Source organism: Camellia sinensis, chromosome 12, assembly GCF_055761805.1.
Source record: "Camellia sinensis isolate YWXY chromosome 12, ASM5576180v1, whole genome shotgun sequence".
In the NCBI taxonomy this organism is placed as follows: Eukaryota; Viridiplantae; Streptophyta; class Magnoliopsida; order Ericales; family Theaceae; genus Camellia; species Camellia sinensis.
In genome coordinates, this window is record NC_138972.1 from 83,620,130 (window position 1) to 83,629,624 (window position 9,495).

A 9,495-nucleotide genomic window follows, 5' to 3' on the forward strand; every position below is an offset into this window, starting at 1 on the left:
ATCAAACATAAGTCATTTCTAATGGCTACTCACAACCTACCAACAAAATCATTTCACAAATAATATTCTCAATTTTCCAACACATTCACCTTTCCTGTCACACCCCACTTTTTATGCCAACGGATACCATTACTAAATCCTTTATTATAACACAATTTTAGAGATCATGCGCAGAAATATAATATAATAACAAGTAATATTATTAAAGGTTCTCTCATTTCAATATGAAGTGAATGCGACATGATTTAAAAATAAATAAATTGCCCGTAGGCTTATATCTTTTAAATTAAAAAAAAAAAGGGTTCAACCCTTTTACATCAATGGCATTCTGCCTACAAATAAAAGGCCATGTGACCAACACATAAAGAAGATCCTCAATCTTGAAACACTTCTCGACGTCTACCTGAAAAAGGATTAACAACGTGGGATGAACATAAAGTCTAGTAGGGATCGCAATATAATCATAAACAATAACAACATACAGATAGCAATGATCATGAATGCTTTAAATCATATCATATACATAATGTGATGGTTTATATAGAAATATACTTATATGAGAATTTTTCTCAAATTCATTCATTTCATTCAACAACATAAGCAATTCACTTTTTCTTTTTTCTTATTACCTTTTACCGAAATTCATATGACAATAACAAATTCCTGAAAATAATTTCACAAACCCCATTACGTTTTCTCCCACTTTCCGGACTTACACTTGGTTTGCCTTTTTGAAACATGTTCACGAGTATTCGATGTCCTTCACATTATTCACAATCTCAATACAATACCTCTCTCCGGTTTATACACATTTATATCTATACATATATACATCTAATATGAAAGGAAAGCAACAAGCAACAAGCAACAAACAACTATCTACTCAACAAATGATACAACTCAACCTTCCTAATCCATAACCATCATAACCCATAATATACATAGGTATACTGAGGTAATAATGATAAATATGTTCTGCTCTACCTGCCTTAAGCACAGTAAGCCAAGGATACACATTTCCATAATGAAATGTCAATTTACTATACATAAGCTGAAAGGTAATGGTAACTCTGCCAATTTACCAGACATCAGTTGGAAGATAATGGTACCTCTGCTAAGTTCTCCAGGCGCTAGCTAGAAAGTACCGGTACCTCTCATTCTAAGCGCGACCAATTCTCCAAAAGCTAGCTAGAAGGTAATGGTACCCTTCATTCGAAGTGCAAACACATTCCCAACCATCACATAATTCAACAAATATAAATAACCCTACTACATACACATAATCTATTCAACATCACAATATCATCCTCCACCGATGACTAAAGACAAAACCTCTAAGCAGAAATATTTAAATACACATAATACAATAATTTGATATTCGCTTGACCTTAAGTCCCAACAATAATGATAATAACGATATTCAAAAGCTTTAAAATCCATCCCCAAGCATCAATTTTAGATTTACAATATGCCATGGTCTCTTTCTCTTATGAAAATCAACTCTTTTGTTTTCCAAGTTAGCATGTTCAAATCTTTATCCAAAATCCATCCTTTTTAATTTACAAAACTAAATCCATTCTCCTTGTTTTGCAAAACCAAAATCCATTCCCTTTGTTTTAAAAAACCAAAATGTCAAAGATGTTACCCAAAAAGCAACCTAGGAGGTGGGCGAATTAGGTTTCTACAAAATAAAATTAATAATACCACAATAAAATTAACTACTCGTACAACAAATTATTAACAAGCACAATGATGAACTTAGCAATAAATGATCAAGCAAAATAACAATGAAGTATAACTAACATACAGGGTAATTCAAATGATTAATACATTAATATTATGTAGCTATAGCAGTAGTATGAAAGTAAAGAGATTAGGGAAGAGAAGACAAATAGATCTATAGTGGTTCGGCTTCAACCAAGCCTACATCTACTCCTCAAGCTTCACTTGAGATTTTCCACTATCTTTTAGCTTCACAGGGGTGCAAGCAACCTCTTTATAAATGGAGCAATCCTCCACAGATTATACACAGACTTCACAAGCCCAAACCCTAGCAAATCTTAGGTGATTTACAATCACTCTCACGATTTCAAGAACACAATGTTTTCAACACTTTTACAAGATGAAATGATATTTTTTCTTTCAAAGAAAACTTACAATAAATATCTCCCAAAGACAGATATATAAAATGAAATTTTGATTTTTTTGTAAATCTCACACAGGAAAGATAGGCTTAAAGTTATAAGGCTCAGTGTATAATTTCTGAGAAAATATGTTAGTGATTATAGATCAAAGAATATTTTCAGGTTTTTTGTAATTTGTTTACATTAGAGGCTTTGGTATATATAATGAAAATTATAACCGTTTATAGCCGTTGTAGTCATTTGAATTTATAGCCGTTTATAGCCGTTGTACTTCCATCATTACTAATTTGAATATCTTTCACTTGAACCTTTTGAACCTTTTGACTTGCTGCCGTGCTAGGCTGTTTGAACCTTTGTTTTGGGCTGTTTGAACTCCTGATTTAATCAAATATTAAATACATTCTAACAACATTTAGGATAAAGGTTTAGGTGAGAAATAATGGGACAAAATAAATTTCGATTATATTTTTCTCTTTCAAATAAATCATCAAAATAAATTTTGATTCTATTTTTCTCTTCCAAATAAATTAAAACATAATTAAATAAATCATCAAAATAAATAAGTTTAACAATCTCCCCCTTTTTAATGATGGCACATAATGATGTTTTGATTTGAATTGGGAGTAAGAAAAGCTCCCCCTCAAGTCATGCTCTCTGAATTCATTTCTAAATACATAGGTTAGCACATGTGTAATAAATAAGCCTTAATTAGAGACATAATATGAGACTAAGATAACATCAGATTAGTTTGAAAATAATACCATAATACATAACATCATAACATCATAAGTTTTCTCCCCTTGTGACATTATCAAAAGGAAATCAAGGGTTAGAATCTGGAAGAGGAGGAAGAAAATAAGAGTGATAAATGGCATCAAAAAATAGATAATCAAAACAGATACATATATATATATATATGATTCGCCCACGTCTCTTTTTTGTTCATCGAAAATTGCGTCGGACACGCGTCCTCGCTTTTGCGTCAGCCGACCGACAAAAATAAGACGGGTCAATCAGTCAATCAGCTGCCTCAGCTCTCTCTCCCTCTTGTCATCTTCTCCTCTGTCTTCTTCTCCTCCGTCTTCTTCTTAATCACATACTCTTCTATTTTCTTCTTTACCATTCTCTTCTATCTCGTCTTCACATCTCTCTTCTATTTCTTCTTCCTCATCGAGAGACAAAGAAACTAAACCTCAGTCTATTCGTTTCCATTTCTCTGCAACTCATTTCTTTGACACCTCTCACCTCTAATCCATGGCTTCCTCATCCCGTCCCCTCACTCTGTTTCTGGACCTGAACGACCCCATAAGCTCTGTTGGACCGAGTGCCCTTACTCCTACTCTTCCTGTCATTCCTTTGCCTAACCTTCCTATGATGTCGATTGAGCAAATCATGGCCGGTCAATCAGACATTGAAGCCAATCATTTCACACTGATGTCCTGTATGGAGACAGTGACTGCAGTCACAAAATTGGCTCACCGATTACAGAACAGGACGAGTGAGCTCCATCAGGTCAATGCCCAACTCTCTCTGCTTCAGCGCATGTACAAGGATGTGCGAGCAGAAATAGGCACACTGAAGGCCGAAAATAAAAAGCTTAAACGAAAGACCACCTCTATGGCCCGATTTGGAGCAACGTCGTTCTTGGCCTTTGATAGTTAACGGGGAGTCGTCACTCTCAACGAAAGCACGGGGGCAGGGGCATCAAGGATCGCCCAAGATGATAAAAAGAAGAAGAGAGCGGTAAAAGAGGCGAGTAAGTAAGATCGGCGTATGGCCGTAAAAAAAATGAAAGTTTTTTTTTTATGATGAAATATATGTATGTTGATCGGCATATGGCCGGAAAAAAAATGAAGGGTGTTTTTTTTTATGTAAATATTTCTATTTTGATTTTTTTTTGTTTTTATATTTAAGTATTGAAAAATGAAATTAAAAAGTAGAAAAAAATATAAGAAAATTAAGTCCAAACAAAAAATAATAATGAGAGACCAAATTGTTAATGAGTATATGAGAAGCATTTGAGCATGATCTAATTCTCAATTTCTTAGCAAGAGCATACCAATCTCAAGACTATAATAGACATAACAGTGCATAGATCAAACAAGGTTGCCAAACAAGAGCATAAATATGGAGCTAAAGTTCAAGTCACTATTCCTTGAGGAAAACGATATTCCTCTTACATTATCAACAACTAATCAGCTCAAAGGTCATGTTGTAAGAATTAAGATACCAAAAGCATAGAGATACCAAAATAATCAGAGATACTAAAACAATCAAGTCTCTTTTTCTTCCCCGATGACATTTTCAACAAAATCAAGCACAAGGAGGGAGTATGGTACAACATATAGGATGAAATAATGTAAGTCTCATTATAGCGCAAATAATCATCCGTATCAAGGTAGCTCTATGATACCAAAAAAAATGATAGCACATAATGATCATACAATTGAAGCTCATACTATTTGACAATAATGGGCAAAAAAAATAGTAACATGTGAAGGTGCAAGCCCATAAGCTTGATATCAAAAACAGAATAGAAACTAAGGGGATTTTAAAAAATAATCAAGTTTAAATTCTTCCCCTTGTTTCATTTAGAAAAATCAATAGGAGATATGATAAATGAAAACTTATAATTGAAATGTTCTCGTCAATAATATCAAATAGGATGCCAAAATGATTCCAACATGCAATCTACCAAGGATACTAATATGCAATCTAGAAGATTTAACAATCATAGCTCAAGCATTATGTAGAATACCAAATATTGCTCATAATAGGTTAAACTCAATATAATCTCATGGAGCTAATGTAATTCCAAAAAAATGAAGCGTGTTCAAGGTATAGCAATCCATATGCCAAGAAAAATCATGAATTTCAATATGTACCACACATTTAAGCATATGCATGATTTTTAGGTAAGAGCATCATCAAAAAGTATACATTGCAAATCATATGAAGCATAATCAATCTTTTTCATATCAAAGTAATAACAATATTAGCTCAAGGGATATAAGATAGAATTTTTACTTCAAAAGCTTAAGAGAGTATATGAGGCATACCTCAGGTTCAAGAGATGGAAGCTTTTTAATCTTCAATTTTCTTTCATGAGGAGTTTATCTCAAAATGATTTAACAAGTATGTTAGCAAAATGATTTCTCCCCCTAAGTTAGTGCTACCATTTTCTATTTTGTGTAAATATAGCATTCATAGAACAATCACTATTACTCAATAAAAATACAACACAAATCACATCTTATCACAAACTAAAAAGGTGAAAAATAATTCAATGATCAAACAAGAGTTTGGAATGCTATTTTTCAGAATTTTCAAGTTGTAGCACATAGCATAATATGCATAAGAAAATCGTGTTATGCTCTTTGTTTTATTAAAAAATGATGCAACAATCTCATTTAATCACATAACATTATCAAGAGGCATTTTCATCAATTCAATCCACATACTCAAGTGTGATAAAATATTTTACTCGATGTGGAACACAACATGAATGCTATCAACAATTAATTCAACAATTTATCAACCAAAAGCATTTCATGAGATGTATGCCAATATAATCCATATTCAAAAGATATTCAAAAGAATAGATGCAATGTCTCTACAAAAGTATGATACTTCTTTTTATTTAGACATCGTTGATGGATCATAATCAATGAATTTCATAACTCATTCAAATATTCCAATGTAAAGCATATAAGCATGAAATTTTCATATTGAGCATATTCTTGAGATCACAAATGTAGAATTCAAAATATAGATAGTATATATCTCAAAAACATGCTATGATATCAAAATTGATTCTACAAAGACATGACTAAAAAAGGAATTAACATATTAGTATGAAGTCATATATAAGATGTGAAAAGTATACTCACAAAAAAAATTTACCACTTCTTTTCTCTTTTTCATAGCAATGGATGACATGATATAAAATGTTAATGAATACATGAATCATTCATATTCTAATAGGCATTCATCAAAATAATATAATTCTTATTTTTGAGTTCAATGAATGTTTGAAAGAAACTAGTAGAACATGACTTAGCAAACTTAGTACAATTAGGTTACATTGAAGCAATGATTAGACACAACCTATTGTACACAAATCACACCTTAAAGAATATAAAACTTTAAGCTTAAAGGCGTGTTAGGAGTTATACCTTCATTTACCTCTTTGGAATCTTCACCCATACATTACCTCTATTATTTATCTTGGTGATTTTCATTTCATCATTCTTCTTCTTGTAGGAGCTAATTTTGTTCTTTAGATTGAACACTCTTGTTGTGCATTTCCTCTCGAAGTCCTTTGTGTTCTTTGAAATTCCACTTACAAAATATCTTGATTTCTTTCTTGGTACCCATACTTTCTTGGGTCCATAGGGATTGGTCTCAAAAAACATTTAATCTCATAAAAGGTTTAGGAGGATCAAAACCAATACCTACTTTGTCAAAAACACATCTTTTATTTTCAAGAAGCTTGTTGAGATTTTCTTTTCCTTTTACAAAATTTTCAAGAGTTTTGTTTAAATTCTCAACATTTTTTTTCAAAATGTTTTTCTCATTGTCAATAGACGTAAAGTCATTTTTCAAAGTAGCATTTTCCATTTTTAAAACACCCACATCATTTGAAAGAGAAGTAACTAATTTCTTTAATTTAGAATTTTTAACACAAACGTTTCTAAATATGTCATGTAATTCATTGAAAGCACTTTCAAGTTCTACATAATTAGAAATTACCTCATCTTGAGTGGATTCTTCTTCTCCAAGAGCCATGAGACACAAGTTGGCTACTCCATCATTTTCTCCCTAAATGGCTTTCTTTTTGCTTCCATCTATCATTGAAAGTTCATGAGCCATGAGTGAGCCTAGGAGTATTCAATGCCTAATTTTGTTAGGTCTTTTGCTTCTTGGATAGCTGTAACCTTAGTTTCCCATTCATTTGGCAAAGACCTAAGTATTTTTCTTACAAGCTCATCATTAGTATAAGATTTACCAAGAGATTTTAAAGCATTAATAAAATTGGTAAATTTATAAAACATCTCAGAAATAGATTCAAATGATTCCATAGTAAAGAGTTCATAATCATGAATAAGCATGTCAATTTAGACTTTTTTATTTGGCTAGTTCCTTCATAGGTGATTTCAAGTTTATCCCAAATCTCTTTAGCAGAAATACACCCAGAAATTCTATTGTACTCATTTGCATCTAGTCCACACACAAGAATAAGCTTAGCTTTAGCATTAGCTTGAAGGAGTTTATAATCATGCTCATAAAATTCATCCTCAAGTTTAGGCACACTGATATGGTCTACTATCTTGCTAGGGATTTTAGGACCTTTAGTGATAATGAGCCACAAAGCATAATTGGTAGTTTGAAGATACAAAGTCATTTTTTCTTTCTAATGAATGTAATTACTACCATCAAAAAGAGGTGACCTATTGTTAGCTTGTCCTACAGCAGAGTAAGTAGAATACATAGTTGCTATGGATCAAAAACTCAAGATTGTTAAATCTAAATAAGAGCCCCAAGCTCTGATACCAATTGTTACCCAAAAAGCAACCTAAGATGGGGGTAAATTAGGTTTCTACAAAATAAAATTAATAATACCACAATAAAATTAACTACTAGTACAATAAATTATTAACAAGCACAATGATGAAGTTAGTAGTAAATGATCAAGCAAAATAACAATGAAGTATAACTAACATACAGGGTAAATCAAATGATTAACACATGAATATTAGATAGCCATAGCAGTAGTATGAAAGTAAAGAGATTAGGGAAGATGAGACAAACAGATTTATAGTGGTTCAGCTTCAACTAAGCCTACATCCACTCCTCAAGCTTCACTTGAGATTTTTCACTATCTTCTAGTTTCACAGGGGTGCTAGCAACCTCTTTAGAAATGGAGCAATCCTTCACGAATTTTACACAGACTTCACAAGCCCAAACCCTTGCAAATCTTAGGTGATTCACAATCAATCTCAAGATTTCAAGAACAGAGTGTTTGCAACACTTTTACAAGATGAAATGGTATTTTTGCTTTCAAAGAAAGTTTATAATAAATATCTCTCAAAGATAGATATATAAAATCAAGCTTTGATTTTTCTGTAAATCTCACACAGGAAAGATAGGCTTAAAGTTATAAGGCTCAATGTATAATTTCTGAGAAAAGATGTGAGTGATTATAGATCAAAGAATATTTTCAGGTTTTTTGTAACTTGTTTACATTAGAGGCTTTGGTATATATAATGAAAATTATAGCCGTTTATAACCGTTGTATTCATTTGAATTTATAGGCGTTTATTGCCATTTATAGTCGTTGTAGTCATTTGAATTTACAGCCGTTGTATTTCCATCGTTACCAATTTGAATATCTTCCACTTGAACCTTTTGGACTTTTGAACCTTTATAGCCGTTTTACTTCTATCATTACTAATTTGAATATCTGCCATTTGAACCTTTTGGCCTGCTGCTGTGCTAGGCTGTTTGAACCTTTGTTTTGGGCTGTTTGAACTCCTGATTTAATCAAATATTAAATATATTCTAACAACATTTAGGATAAAGGTTTAGGTGAGAAATAATGAAACAAAATAAATTTTGATTATATTTTTCTCTTTCAAATAAATCATCAAAATAAATTTTGATTCTATTTTTCTCTTTCAAATAAATTAAAACATAATTAAATAAATTATCAAAATAAATAAGTCTAACAAAAGCTATAGCTCAACTCAATTTAACATGATTAATCAAGAATAATTTCAATACCATGGTTAATCCAACACTTTAATCAATTAACACAATCACACAATCTATATAATCAAGCACAAAATATTACACAACTTTCTTTCATCTTTAATCCATTAAGTTTATAATATTAAATTAGATCTTTTTCTCCCTCTCAACATCAACATGCTAAACTATTCCCTAAAGAACCCAAACAACAATTTATGTATTGATTTTCAACCCCCAAGTAACAAACCCTAAATATCTCTCATGTGATTTTTCAAAAAGAACTCTAATATACATGACTTTTATACAATAAACATCTACCGCATAACTATCTATAGACGAAGTATTGAAGAGGAGCAAGAAATCCCTACCTCTTGAAGCGAAGAGAAGATAACCCAAAAATCACCGACAACGAAACCACGAACTACTCAGATCAATATAAAGCTCTTGACAAGATCTATAACCTTTCCCAAATGACCAAGGTGAAAAGATGGCTATAGATGAATAGATCTGAAGATCTAAGTGTGAAAAAGTTAAGTTTAGAGAGAAAAAAGAGAAGTCACGGTTTGAGAGGAAAAGAGAAGGAAAAGTAATGAGAGGAAAG